General features: G+C 39.1%; 1 protein-coding gene and 1 long non-coding RNA gene across 2 annotated transcripts in view; one reads left to right on the top strand and one right to left on the bottom strand.

The window, feature by feature from the left end:
- LOC115221297 (leucine-rich repeat-containing protein 74B-like) overlaps positions 1–15522 on the top strand; it is a 124813-nt gene that overhangs the window by 29930 nt on the left and 79361 nt on the right. The gene's annotated exons all lie outside the window — the stretch shown is intronic.
- LOC115221300 lies at positions 13749–15423 on the bottom strand. Its single transcript, XR_003882622.2, has 2 exons — positions 15353–15423; positions 13749–14313 (listed from the first exon to the last, which is right to left on the bottom strand). It is a non-coding gene; the product is annotated as an uncharacterized LOC115221300 (long non-coding RNA).

Below are 15522 nucleotides of genomic sequence, written 5' to 3'. Positions count from 1 at the left end.
TTCCTGACAGACAGATCTCAACATGTTGTAGTTGAAGGGGTAAAATCAAGCCCAGCCAAAGTCAGTAGTGGTGTTCCGCAAGGCACTGTGCTGGGCCCACTTCTTTTCATCATTTACATTAATGACATTAATGACATCATCAAGCACAGCAACATAAAAATCTTTGCAGATGACTCCAAGCTACAGAAGGTCATAAATGAAGCGAGTGACCGGACATGCCTTCAGTCAGATCTACTGGCTGTTATCCAATGGGCAGAAAAAAACAATATGCTGCTGAACGAGGATAAATTTGAGCTAATCCACTTTGGAAAAGAGGATGCCCTGAAACTCCCATACTCCCTTCCTTCAGGTGAAACTCTCGCGGCGTCCAACAACATCAGAGACTTGGGAGTAATTGTGGACAACAACATAAGCTGGGCCACTCATATAAACACCAAAGTTGACATGGCCCGCAGAATGTGTTCCTGGATTCTCAGAACTTTCCAGTCGAGAGATATCCACACCATTATCCTTCTCTTCTCCACTTTTGCCCGACCCCACCTTGAATACTGTTGTCCACTGTGGTCTCCCCACACAATACAAGGTATCATAAAAGTTGAAGCACCTCAAAGGGCAATCACAAAAAAGATAGATGGCATGACAGGCCTCGACTATTGGGGTCGACTAGAAAAGCTAAAACTCTATTCTCTCCAACGTTGTCGTGAGCGCTACATCATCTGCATGATGTGGAAAATATTCCATCAGCATTGCCCAAATGATGTTGGCATCACCTTTAAGGTACATCCAAGGCTTGGGCCCCGTGCCATCCGCCCAAAACAAAAATCGCACTCTCATCTCATAACAACAATACGGCACAATTATTTCACCTCAATTGGCCCCGCTCTCTTTAACATTACACCAAAACACATTAAAACAGAAACTGACCCTATAGGGTTCAAGAAGTCTTTGGACAGATTCCTTCAAGAAATCCCGGATAAACCCCCTACACCCGGATATGTCTCTGTAAACAATAACTCTCTACTTGAGTGGGCCATAGTGCCCAAATTCTGACTTGAAAGACTTCACCAGGTGGTGCTATTAAGTTAGACATGGCCTGGGCCAATAATGGCCGAAACCTATCAAAGTATCAAAGTATCAAAGTATCAAAGTATATAGTTAAAGTTAATCCAAACATGAAAACACAAAGAGAAAATACAACGCGAGGACGTGGAGCAAGTATAGTGTTATTGGACACTCAGGAAAGGAAAGAAAGAAGGAGGATTTAATGTTCCGAGTGAAGCTCTTCGTCAGAAACATAAAAAAAGGAAAGGTCCAATGAAGGGAAGTCGGAGGAAAAAAATCGCCAATGATACGCACGCGGTCACATATTGATTGTATATATATATGTATATCTATATATATGTATGTATGTATATATATATCATCATCATCATCATCATCGTTTAGCGTCCGTTTTCCATGCTAGCATGGGTTGGACGGTTCTACTGGGGTCTGTGAAGCCAGAAGGCTTCATCAGGCCCAGTCAAATCTGGCAGTGTTTCTACGGCTGGATGCCCTTCCTAACGCCAACCACTCCGTGAGTGTAGTGGGTGCTTTTTACGTGCCACCCGCACTGGTGCCAGACAGAGCTGGCAAACGGCCACGAACAGATGGTGCTTTTTATGTGCCACCGGCACGAGGGCCAGGCGAGGCTGGCAACGGACACGAAACGGGGCGGTGCTGGCAACGGTCGTGAAACGGAAAGTTCTCTTACATGCCACCGGCACTGGTAACACATCTGCAATTTCCATTGATCGATTTCCATTGATCGATTTCGATTCTGATCGTCACTTGCCTCAACGGGTCTTCACAAGCAGAGTTTTGACATGCCACCGGCACTGGTAGCACATCCGCAATTTCCATTGATCGATTTCGATTCTGATCCTCACTTGCCTCATCACGTCTTCACAAGTAGAGTTTTGTGTCCCAAGAAGGGAAGGTATGCATACGTAGGCTGGCTCCATCCCATGTAGAAGGCCACGGGTTATGGACTCACTTGTCCTGCCGGGTCTTCTCGCGCACAGCACACTTCCAGAGGTCTCGGTCTCTAGTCATTTCCTCAGTGAGACCTAAAGTTCGAAGGTCGTGCTTCACCACCTCGTCCCAGGTTTTCCTGGGTCTGCCTCTTCCACAGGTTCCCTCAACCGCTAGATATAGTACAAAGTAAGATAGGGGTTATGGGTGTATCCCACTATGGGATATCATCCAATATACTGTTGGTAAATTTTTAATACATAAATGATTTTAATTGCAATACAATTTAGTCATTTATTGTATTAAACAGGTGAAGGTAAAGAAATATTTTTACCATAAATTTATAATGCAAATAAGAAAATGGAGAAACAAATTTAGTTTGTTCATCAACTTACAGATAATATAATGTTGGATCATTTATTCATTTTACAAATTAGAACATCAAAAGCATACAAAAATATTATATAAAAGGCCCTCATGCTTTCCCAAATCCACCGAAACTACACCTGATTATATATACACTTTAGATGAGTTGTAGTGCACCTGAGCACTGTACACAATTATTATTATTATTATTATTATAAGATCATAATACAAATATAGATTTTAAAAGTCATAGTATAAATTAATGAAATCCTAAAAATTACTTCTTACAGCTGTTTCAGCCGATGGTCAAAAGTAAATTTAATTTTCATTGCCTATAGATGTCAACATACTAAGGTTGTAGGCATTCAAAAAATATTATACTTATATATATTAAAAAACCATAGGCCTCATCAGAGGTTATTATGAATTTTAAAAATATTAATATTAATATACTGAACATGATACACGTATTACTTAATATATAAAAAATAAACAATAAACAAATATCCAAATATACATACACACACATATATATATATTAATTATATTTTTTAATAATTTTGTTACATATTTAAATAATATAAATTAATCATATGTATTGGCTTAAGTCTTTCATTGTTTGATTTGCCTAATAGTGGTTTTGTCTCTAATTTAATATAATATAATATTTTACTATAAAATTGGATTCAATCCTAAATCTGATTTTTCCCTGTAAGTTTGGATTTATTCCCTAATATTTATTATATATATATATATATATATATATATATATATATATATATATATATATATATATACACATATACAAATACATATATACACACATATACATACATAAGCAAAGCATATATACTATTCACATGCACAAAATACATTAATGAACACAATTAAACAATATATTCCGGGCATGGCTGTGTGGTTAGGGAGCTTGCTTCCTAGCTACATGGTTTCGGGTTCAGTCCCTGTGCATGGCACTTTGGGTAGGTGTCTTCCACTATAGCCCCGAGCCGACCGGAGCTTTGTGATTGAATTCGCTAGGTGGAAGTTACTGCCGTGTGTGTATGTGTGCGTATAGCTGCTCAGTGCCTCTCCGAAAGAGAGAGAGAGGATATACCATACGTCATATACGTATATAAGTACATATATATACATTAGAACATATAAACATGCCTATGCTTATCAGTAACAACAATATTATTGTATTAACAGTAATCTTCAACAGATCTTACATACTATAATAATGTCTTCTAACATATCGAAAATTCACGATACAAGATTCAATATATATATATATTTATACAGGAGTGGCTGTGTGGAAAGTAGCTTGCTAACCAACCACATGGTTCCGGGTTCAGTCCCACTGCGTGGCATCTTGGGCAAGTGTCTTCTACTATAGCCCCGGGCCGACCAATGCCTTGTGAGTGGATTTGGTAGACGGAAACTGAAAGAAGCCTGTCGTATATATGTATGTGTGTGTATGTGTTTGTGTGTCTGTGTTTGTTCCCATAGCATTGCTTGACAACCGGTGCTGGTGTGTTTACGTCCCCGTCACTTAGCGGTTCGGCAAAAGAGACCGATAGAATAAGTACTGGGCTTACAAAGAATAAGTCTCGGGGTCGATTTGCCCAACTAAAGGCGGTGCTCCAGCATGGCCGCAGTCAAATGACTGAAACAAGTAAAAGAGTTAAAGAGAATAAAGATGTATATATGCATCCAAAAATACATGTGTATAAGCATATAGACCTGACAATCAGAATATAATTATCATTTTATACATCCACGTAAAGCAAACAAATTCAATTGTAAAATCCAAAAGAGAAATTCCTAACTTTTTGTGAAAGCTGAATTTCATCCACAATATTTATGCTTATGTTATATGTATACTCTTTTACTTGTTTCAGTCATTTGACTGTGGCCATGCTGGAGCACCGCCTTTAATCGAGCAACTCGATCCCGGGACTTATTCTTTGTAAGCCCAGTACTTATTCTATTGATCTCTTTTGCCGAACTGCTAAGTGACGGGGACATAAACACACCAGCATCGGTTATCAAGCGATGTTGGGGGGACAAACACAGACATACAAACATACACACACACAGACATATATATATATATGTATATATATATATATATATATATATATATATATATATATATATATATATATATACATATATACGATGGGCTTCTTCCAGTTTTCGTCTGCCAAATCCACTCACAAGGCTTTGGTCGGCCCGAGGCTATAGTAGAAGACACTTGCCCAAGGTGCCATGCAGTGGGACTGAATCTGGAACCATGTAGTTAGTAAACAAGCTACTTACCACACAGCCACTCCTGCGCCTATATTAAAGATTTTCAAAATTATTGGGGGTTAGGGAGCAGTTATTTTAGATCATAAGCTATTTCTAATTGGTTAATTCATTTGAACTTATCCGCTTGATCTGTTGTAAACAATAAGAGGTCAGATTATTAGTTAAATAAATCATATTAGTTTATCGTAATAACAATGTATATCTTAAATTAACTTATAGACAATAAACTAAATAAGGGGTTATACAAAAGTCCATTCATTTGTATGTTAAGGCATGGATAGATATTTACAAAAAGCAATCATTTATAACTTTTCACCCATACGATTTTCACTAAGGTAAAAAATAAAAATCAGATTTTTTTTTTTTGCTTGAAATCAAGTACCCTAACCTCCTAATATGCTACTTACATCGACCCCAGTGCGTAACTGGTACTTAATTTATCGACACTGAAAGGATGAAAGGCAAAGTTGAACTCAGAACGTAACGGCAGACGAAATATGGCTACGCATTTCGCCCAGTGTGCTAACGTTTCTGTCAGCTCGCCACCTCTATATATATATATAGATTGGCCTGCATAGTTTTTTTTTTACTTATTACTAGCAGTATCGCCCGGCGTTGCTCGGGTTTGTAAGGGAAATAACTATATAAGCATTTTTAGAGATGTAAAGTATAATAGCCATCTCAATATGGCTAACCACAAAGGGGGGGTGTTACTGTAGTTTTTTACGTTCTGAGATTTAATAATAAATTTTTAGAGTTACTTCCCTTATATATGCCAAAAATGCATTAAAAATGGGAAAAATTGATGGTAAATTTTTTTTTAAATCGTAGACTCATCGTAGATGCGTGCTAATACCCAGAAGGGCTCGATATGAATCATGACTATAAGATACCCGGTTTTGGTTAAACTGCACCGCAAAATATGGGAGTAGTTAGGAATCAAAATCGTAGGAGACAGACAGCACACAACCTCTCTTTTATATATAAAGATACATTGATTATTCATTTTTGTACTTTTTGTGATCTAGTTATATCATCATCATCATCATCATCATCGTTTAACGTCCGCTTTCCGCGCTAGCACGGGTTGGACGGTTCGACCGGGTCTGGGAAGCCAGGGGCCGCTCCAGGCTCCAGTCTGAATCTGGCAGAGTTTCTACGGCTGGATGCCCTTCCTAACGCCAACCACTCCGTGAGTGGATTGGGTGCTTTTTACGTGCCACCTGCACAGGGGCCGGAGGGTCGGCATCGGTCACGATCGGTTCGAGCTTTTAACGTGTCAGCGGCACGGGTGCAACGAGGTCCGGGGTACTTTGGGGATCGGGGTACTTTGGGGATCCAGGGTACTTTGGGGATCCGGGGTACTTAGAATGGGTAGGGGGTATGTGGAATTGCTGCAGAAAGCAGCCCGGGTCTTTGTAGTCACAGCATATCTCCAGAGATCTCGGTCCTTCGCCATTGCCTCAGTGAGGCCCAATGCTCTGAGGTCATGCTTGACTACCTCATCTCATGTCTTCCTGGGTCTACCTCTCCCCCTGATACCTTCAACTGTTTGGGAGTGGCACTTCTTCACACATCTCTCTTCATCCATCCGCAGCACATGACCATACCATCGCAAGCGTCGCTCTTGCACACCACATCTGATGCTTCTTATATCCAGCATTTCTCTCAGGATGCTTACACTCTGTCTTGCGTGCACACTGACACTACACATCCAGCGGATCATGCTAGCTTCATTTCTTTCAAGTCTACGCATGTTTTCTGCAGTCACAGCCCATGTTTCATTACCGTGAAGCATGGCAGTTCGCACACATGCATCATACAATCTACCTTTTGCTCTGAGGGAGAGACCTTTTGTTGCCAGTAGGGGTAGGAGCTTTCTGAACTTTGCCCAGGCTATTCGTATTCTAGTGGTGATACTCTCTGTGCATCCACCTCCGCTACTAACTTGGTCACCCAGGTAGCGGAAACTATCAACTACTTCTAGTTTCTCTCCCTGGAGTGTGATGGAATCTGTTTTCTGAGTGTCTGTTGTGTCTATTGTCCCTGTGCATCTGCTACACATGAAAGCTATCTTATCTGTTAATTCCCCTTTAATGTTGCTGCACCTCTTATGTGTCCATAACTTACATTGGGTGCATCTTATGGAGTTTCCTACAGGTTGAGCAGGGCCACCTACCCGAGGGGGTGTGTGCTGAGTACCTCTTGCTGCTTACTAATACTTTGGTCTTTGCTACATTTATTCTAAGGCCCTTTGATTCCAACCCTTGCTTCCACACCCGAAATTTCTCTTCTAGTTCCGGTAGTGATTCTGCTATGAGAGCTAGGTCATCAGCATAGAGGAGCTCCCAGGGGCATCCCGTTTTGAATTCCTCTGTTATTGCCTGAAGGACTATGATGAATAAAAGGGGACTGAGGGCTGAGCCCTGGTGCACACCTACTTCTACCCGGAATTCTTCACTATATTCGTTGCCAATCCTAACCTTGCTGACAGCCTCTCTATATAGAGCCTGTACAGCCCTTTTTAGCCATTCTTCAATCTCCAGTTTCCGCATCGACCACCAGATAAGGGAACGGGGAACCCTGTCAAAGGCTTTCTCCAAGTCTACAAAAGCTATGTAGAGGGGTTTATCTTTAGCTAGGTACTTCTCCTGCAGTTGTCGGACCAGGAATATAGCATCAGTGGTGCTTCTACCTGGTACAAAACCGAACTGCATTTCATCTAAACAAATTCTCTCCCTAATGAGATTGGTTATGACCTTGTTTTTAAAAAATATATTTTATTTTTTATTTATGTCTATCATTGTTTGAATTGCATAATAGTGGTTTTTCTCTAATTTATATATATATATATATATACACACATACATTATACATACACAAGAATAAAAGCAAGCACAAGAGCTAAGTGAACTAAAATAAAGGTTGAACTCTGAATTGTGAATCACCAAACTACTTGCTATTCATATTAAGTTTTGATTGACTTAGACTAAGGATCTACAGTTGGTCTACTAAACAGTGTATTGGATTACAATTTAAATCCCATCTTTGGCATTTTACTGTATCAACCTTAGCTGAAATTATGGTACTGTGCAATTTACCACTGTAAGAAGGAGCAGTATTATAAAATTAATGACTGTATTGTACTGAGTTATAATCCTCTCAGATTCCTGGATAAAGTATATCTATAATAATAATAATGAAATTATTGTATACAGTGCTCAGGTACACCACAACTTGTCAGAGTATATGCAGTAATGTACAAATGTCTGGAAAGCGAACAATGCATGAGTTAGATACATGCTTGTGTGTATATGGAGGGGAGAAAATCAGGTGTAGTGTTGGCGAATCTCAGAAAGCATGGAAGTTTTGAAGGATGCAGTGCTCCGACAACTAACAACTGATGCCGGCAGTTTGTTCCATGCTTCAGCAACTCTCAGCGTGAAAAAAATATTTCCTGAAGTCATGGGAGCTGTGCTGTTTTCTTACTTTGTAAATATGTCCACGGGTGTTAGATGGGTGGAGTTTGAAAAGGTGCTCAGAGTTATTGTTTGAACGATGGTTGATAATTTTATGGGTGTCTGCCAAGTCAGCTGCCAGACATCGGAGTTTCAATGTGTCCATAAGTCTGTAACTTATTGGTTTTACTAAGTCATTCCAACTAAAATTAATATTTGTTGTTTCAAAGGTGGTGAGCTGGCAGAATCATTAACATGCTGGGCAAAGTACCTAGTGCAATTCTGTCAGTCTTTATGTTCTGAGTTGAAACTCTGTTGTGGTCAGCTCCGCCTTTCGTCCTTTTGGTGTCGATAAAATAAGTATCAGTTGAGCACAGGGGTTGATGTAACTAACTTATTCCTACCCTGTGATTGTTGGCCTTCTACCAAAATTTGAACCCAATATTTAATGTTTCAAATGCCTGGAGAGATATTTTCAAAAGAGAAACAATAGGCGCAGGAGTGGCTGTGTGGTTCCGGGTTCAGTCCCACTGCGTGGCACCTTGGGCAAGTGTCTTCTGCTATAGCCCCAGGCCGACCAATACCTTGTGAGTGGATTTGGTAGACGGAAACTGAAAGAAGCCTGTCGTATATATGTATGTGTGTGTATGTGTTTGTGTGTCTGTGTTTGTCTCCCTAGCATTGCTTGACAACAAATGCTGGTGTGTTTACGTCCCTGTCACTTAGTGGTTCAGCAAAAGAGACCGATAGAATAAGTACTGGGCTTACAAATAATAAGTCCCGGGGTCGATTTGCTCGACTAAAGGCGGTGCTCCAGCATGGCCGCAGTCAAATGACTGAAACAAGTAAAAGAGAGTAATCTCCTGCTAACAAGCAAGTTGTACGTATTTTTTATTTTGTTTTCACAGATAAAATGGAGCAGAAAAATAAAATAATGCAAAAGAAAAAATCCTCAAAAAATAGAGGATTTGGAATTATTACCCATCAATCCACTTTAAAGTCATTAAATCGGTATTCAAGCAAATCTGAAGCTGACATTCAAAGAAAACAAACAAATATGCAACTAACAGATGCAATCACGCAATTAGCTAGTACTGAGGATGATGCAACAAGCAGTGTATCCGAACCAGATGATGTAATGATAGAAAATTTAAAAAATGAACAATCAATGATAAGCTTACAACAAAATTATAGTCAACCAGAATTTTTTATAATTGAAAATTCAGAAGAACCCATCAATTTAGCATACAGAATGTCAAAAGTAAAATTCAAGGAGGGTCTTGAACACGTCTTGGAGAAGCAAGGTAAGATATTTAAGTACAATTATTTATGATTTGCACCATTCAGGGTGATAAGAGTAACACAAGTGGTAGAATGGTATTAAGGCGGCGAGCTGGCAGAAACGTTAGTACGCCGGGCGAAATGCGTAGCCCCATTTTGTCTGCCGTTACGTTCTGAGTTCAAATTCCGCCGAGGTCCACTTTGCCTTTCATCCTTTTGGGGTCGATAAATTAAGTACCAGTTATGCGCTGGGGTCGATGTAATCGACTTAATCCGTTTGTTTGTCCCCTCTGTGTTTAGCCCCTTGTGGGCAATAAAGAAATGGAAGCACTCCGTCGGTTACAACGATGAGGGTTCCGGTTGATCCGACCAATGGAACAGCCTGCTCGTGAAATTAACGTGTAAGTGGCTGAGCACTCCACAGACACGTGTACCCTTAACGTAGTCCTCGGGGATATTCAGCGTGATACAGAGAGTGACAAGGCCGGCCCTTTGAAATACAGGTACAACAGAAACAGGAAGAAAGAGTGAGAGAAAGTTGTGGTGAAAGAGTACAGCAGGGATCACCACCATCCCTGCCGGGAGCCTTGTGGAGCTTTAGGTGTTTTCGCTCAATAAACACTCACAACGCCCGGTCTGGGAATTGAAACCGCGATCCTACGACTGCGAGTCCGCTGCCCTAACCACTGGGCCATTGCGCCTCCACTAATAAAGAAATAACAAGTGGTAGAATGGCATATCAAATCAAAATACTTTCCAGTACTTGGTTATATTTATTTTGTCTTCTGAGTTCAAATCTTGCTGAACCAATTCAGTTCTTGCTTTTTCTCATTGCAATGTCAAAAATTAAGGGCCAATCAAGCACAGTGGGCTAAAGAGATTGGTCGATGTCAATCTTTTTATTATTTCCCTCCCTAAAAGTTGTGTTTGTGTTTGGAATCATTATTTGTATTATATTAGGGCAGCAGAAGATAGAACTGGTTGCAATACAGCTTTCATACCCACTGATATTCAGTTACTTTATGATCTGAGCTTAAAATCTCTTTTTGAGGGTATAAATAAAATAAGTACCAGTAATATACCGAGATAATTTCAAGCAAACTATTTTGTAGATGTGTGGTCTTGTGCCTATAATACAAGAAACCATTTAAAATAATAACAATAATGAAATTATTGTATACAGTGCTCAGGTGCACCACAACTTGTCAAAAGTGCGTATAAAGCATATGCAGTAATGTACAAATGTCTGGGAAGTGAACAGTGTATGAGTCAGAGACATGCTTGCGTGTGTATGGAGGGGAAAAAATCAGGTGTAGTGTTGGCGAATCTCAGGAAGCATGGAAGTTTTGAAGGATGCAGTGCTCCGACAAATAACAACTGATGTCGGCAGCTTGTTCCATTCTTCAGTAACTCTTAGCGTGGAAAAATGTTTCCGAATATCATGGGAGCTGTGCTGTTTTCTGACTTTGTAAATATTTTACATGTACAAAGCTTTTAGTTTATTAATCTTTCTTAAATAATTTTAATGAATGCTTGCGATTTACACAGCTTAATAGGAAACATTCTTTCAGATGTTTCCTTTAGATGATTAACTCTTTATATCATTGACAGTGTCGCAAAGAGACTGGCCTCAACTTGTTGATATCAATTTTTTTCCGAAGAGATGTTCTCAAAATTTATTAAAATAGCAATTGTCTCCCTTGTATTGAACATTTACAAATTTATTGTTTAGCCTTAAAATAATAAAATAATAATGAAATTATTGTATACAGTGCTCAGGTGCACCACAACTTGTCAGAAAGTGCATATAAAGTACATGCAGTAATGTAGAAATGTCTGGAAAGTGAACATGCTTGTGTGTGTATGGAGGGGAGAAAATCAAGTGTAGTGTTGGCGAATCTCAGGAAACATGGAAGTTTTGAAGGATGCAGTGCTCTGACAACTAACAACCGATGCCGGCAGTTTGTTCCACGCTTCAGCAACTCTCAGCGTGAAAAAATGTTTCCTGAAGTCATGGGAGCTGTGCTGTTTTCTTACTTTGTAAATATGTCCACGGGTGTTAGATGGGTGGATTTTGAAGAGGTGCTCAGAGTTATTGTTTGTGCGATGGTTGATAATTTTATGGGTGTCTGCCAAGTCAGCTGCCAGACGTCGGAGTTTCAATGTGTCCATGCCCAGGGAAGTAAGGCGTTCAGGATATGGCAAATGCCTGATGGAGGGTATTCTTTTGGTTGCACGTCACTGAACAGCTTCCAGACAATTGATGTCCTGGGCAAGATAGGGGTTCCAGACCGGTGATGCAAATTCCAGGTGAGGTCTTACCATATCTATATAAAGCCGCAGATAGAATGAATGAAGGCTACATAAAACGGCCTGTGGTCTTATTTCATCCAACATGCCAAATTTTTACGGAATGTGTGATGTTAAAGATTCCGTCATTTGGTAAAAAAATAAAATTTTGTCCAAGTATATTTCAAGTAGTAAATATTTTCCACTTTCCTCAATGAATAAAACCAGAGAAATTAATAAATCTCATACGCTCTTATAATATTGTTTAGAGCTCTCAACCATTTTCTTTTTTATCTAAGTTTTATTTCTAGTGTTTGAGTACTTTTGTTTAACCTTTTTTTATACATACACACACACACACACACACAACATACACACATACATGCACCACTCCCAATTATATATTTCCATTGCATTAATTCAAATTTATAAAAATATACACACATATATGCACATCCACACATATGTGCACACACACACACACAACCATGTGCACTCAATTGTTCATATTTGCACATATGTACACATGGTTATGTATGTGTGTGTGTTATGGAATTTCACATATTTTGGTGCCAGATTTAGTGCATGGCATTTTGGGTTTGGTTTGTGTATCTATCTATATCACCGTGAGTGACCAGGCTATCAGATGTTGCTACACCTCGCTGGCCACAATGCACTTCGCATTGTTTTAGCCTTCAAATGATGCCACCCCGCTGGCTACGCGAGCAGGCCAATCTATATATTTGATTGCTATTTTATTCTGTTGCACTCTTCTAGCCATTTGATGTTTAAAAAATAGTTTTATAGAAACTTTTTTCAAAATCCCTACACTAACAAACTAAACTATATCTCTTCCTGCACTGTGCTTATCTCTCACTCTCCAATTCTGTCCTCACGGCACTGCCCATTGTTTCATTGCTATCTCGTAGTCCCTCACCCTCTATATACTCAAGTTTCCACCAGTCACTGCATTACTCTTGGCCTTATACTTCTTTGGCCACTTATATTATGACCTCTGTTCCTTGAGGGTATGCCCTGACACCTGCCGCCATCTACCTCTCTCTTCCTTTACCATCCCGTTTACATTCTGATTCCTGTTCCTTGAGTATGCCCCAGCACTTTGCTATCATCTCTCTCTTCCCTCAGGCTGGATAACCAGGTACAACAGCACACCTGTTTCTGTCCTCATTCTTGATCACTTTCTCTTTCTGGCTGGGTAACCATGCACCTCCTCTACAAGACACCTGTTTCTGTCAAACTAACTTTTCATCATCTGACACAAGATCACCTCCTCTCCTCTTAAAACATCTTTGCTTTGCAAATTATTTAGTGACTCTGCTAGTGTTGGTGCCACATAAAAAGCATCCAGTCCACACTGTAAAGTCGTTGGCATTTAGAAAGGCATGCAGCTGTAAAAACCATGCCAAAACTGGCTTTTCCTGTGCTTTTACCACATAAAAAGCACTGTCCATTCTGCTGCAAAATCCATGCCAAAACAGACACAAAAGTTAAGTGCAATCTCCTGTCAACCCATCCAACCATGGAAGGCAGACATTAATCGATGATGATGATATTAATTTGTGTAGGTTGAACTATGTAAAATGTTAGAGAAAGAAACCTAACAGCTTTGCAATATGTACTAATACATACGTCTAAAGCAAAGTTTTCTCAGGGCCCCTTACAATTCTTTTGTGAATGCCCAGTTTATTATTTTGTAGCATGGACCACCACTACACCACCCCAATCTCATATGGAACTTGGTTGAGAAAACACTGGTTTGCATGAATGATCAATTCTGGAAAGGGAGGGATTAGCAAAAAATACTTACCTGTTAAGGAAATCTGGTCGTACCACAATTACTCTGAAGCCAGAATTGCTTCCAGCAACCAGGCTAACCAAACAGTTCAACCCTTCAGCTGCATAGCATGTCACACGTGGTACTTGCCGATTTTTACACCATTAAATGTACAACAATTCTTTCATTATAACAAATTATGTTTAAATAATTAATAAACAAAACAAAACAGGTTGTTTCTATGTGAATTTTCTGTTTATTTGTTTTACTTTACAATATGTAATACACAAGGGTGGACAAAATAGGTATACTGTTGCTTAAAATGAGTAAGATTTTCATTTCGCGATTTCTTTTTTACGATTGCTCAATATGAGCAGAAAGTTTTCATTTTCCTATTTGTCCACTGCTGGATGCTCCTGCCTGGCCAGCTCCTATCAAACCCATGCCAGCATGGAAAGGAAAGGCAAAAGTAGGTAATATGAGTGATATATATTTTTTTTTGTGTATTTGTGTTTTATAGTTGCTTAATATGAGTGAAAAGTTTTTAGTGACTAGTTCATTGTAAGTTCTATTTATTAATTTCTGGAGTCTGGGTAAATGTTTGAGCCCTTTGTGCATAGCAGATGGATCCAATTTGCTCAAATTTATTATGTACTGTAAATAATAGTTTATCTTTGTAGGACTGGTTTCTGATATTCAATATTTTCTGACTAGCTATTTCTGCATTCTTTGTTTACCAGTACTTCTTGATCCATTTTCATTCCTTCTTGGTTCACTTTCAAACTTTATAATAAATATCTGAAATTAGAAATAATTATTATACAAAGACTTATATGTATGTTTATGTATATATATATACAAATTGAGATAGGGGTTGTGAGTGCAACCCACCATCCAATATACTGCCAGTAAAGCACCCAACAAAGTTAATACATAAATGTTAAGAATTGCGATGCAATTAATTCATTTATTGTATTATATGGGCGAAGGTAAAATGTTTTACCACAAATTAATAATACAAAATAAGGAAATGGAGAAATACATCTAAATCAATAATCAACTACCAGATAATACCCATTCACATAATTTATTAACCAACTACATATGAACATCAAGATCAAACACAATAATACAAAACAAAACTGCACATCAATGAGTAATATGATACAATAAGTACAAGAGGGAGAGAGAGAAAACAAACTGTAGAGTGGACTGTAGGTATTTGACACCTATTACTAGCATTGGTGATGGTCATTACCAGTAGCCCTTAACTATAATTACATCTTTATAATTATTTTCTTTTCTTTTTTTTATTTTTCTTTTACTTGTTTCAGTCATTTGACTGCGGCCATGCTGGAGCACCGCCTTTGGTCGAAGCAAATGACTTATTCTTTGTAAGCCCAGTACTTATTCTATCAGTCTCTTTTTGCTAATGCTAGGGGGACAAACACAGACACACAAACACACACACACATACATATATATATATACATATATACGACAGGCTTCTTTCAGTTTCCGTCTACCAAATCCACTCACAAGGCATTGGTCGGCCCAGGGCTATAGCAGAAGACACTTGCCCAAGATGCCACGCAGTGGGACTGAACCCGGAACCATGTGGTTCGTAAACAAGCTACTTATCAAAAAAAAATGAAGGCTATCTTTTGTTTTGAGTCGACAATTTATAAACAGACTGCTTCACTAATTTCCGTGAGGACATGATGTCTTATCAGCTGTGTGTTGTCTTGTCATCTGCGTGCTTGTTCTTATGTGTATGTGTAGAATGTAGATTAAACAAAAACAATGTTGCATTTTAAACTTGCATATATGTTCTTACCTGCTTCATCATCGTCATCATCGAATTCCTCTGTCAAAGGCTTTCTCCAACTCAACAAAAGCCAAGTACGGTGGTGCTTCTGCCTGGCATAAAACCAAACTGCATCTCATCTAAGCAGACTCTCCCTAATGAGATGGACTATGACCCTCACTGTGACCTTCATCACCTGA

The sequence above is a fragment of the Octopus sinensis genome, linkage group LG18 (assembly GCF_006345805.1).
Source record: "Octopus sinensis linkage group LG18, ASM634580v1, whole genome shotgun sequence".
Taxonomy (NCBI): Eukaryota; Metazoa; Mollusca; class Cephalopoda; order Octopoda; family Octopodidae; genus Octopus; species Octopus sinensis.
This window is presented reverse-complemented; position numbering and strand designations above follow the sequence as displayed.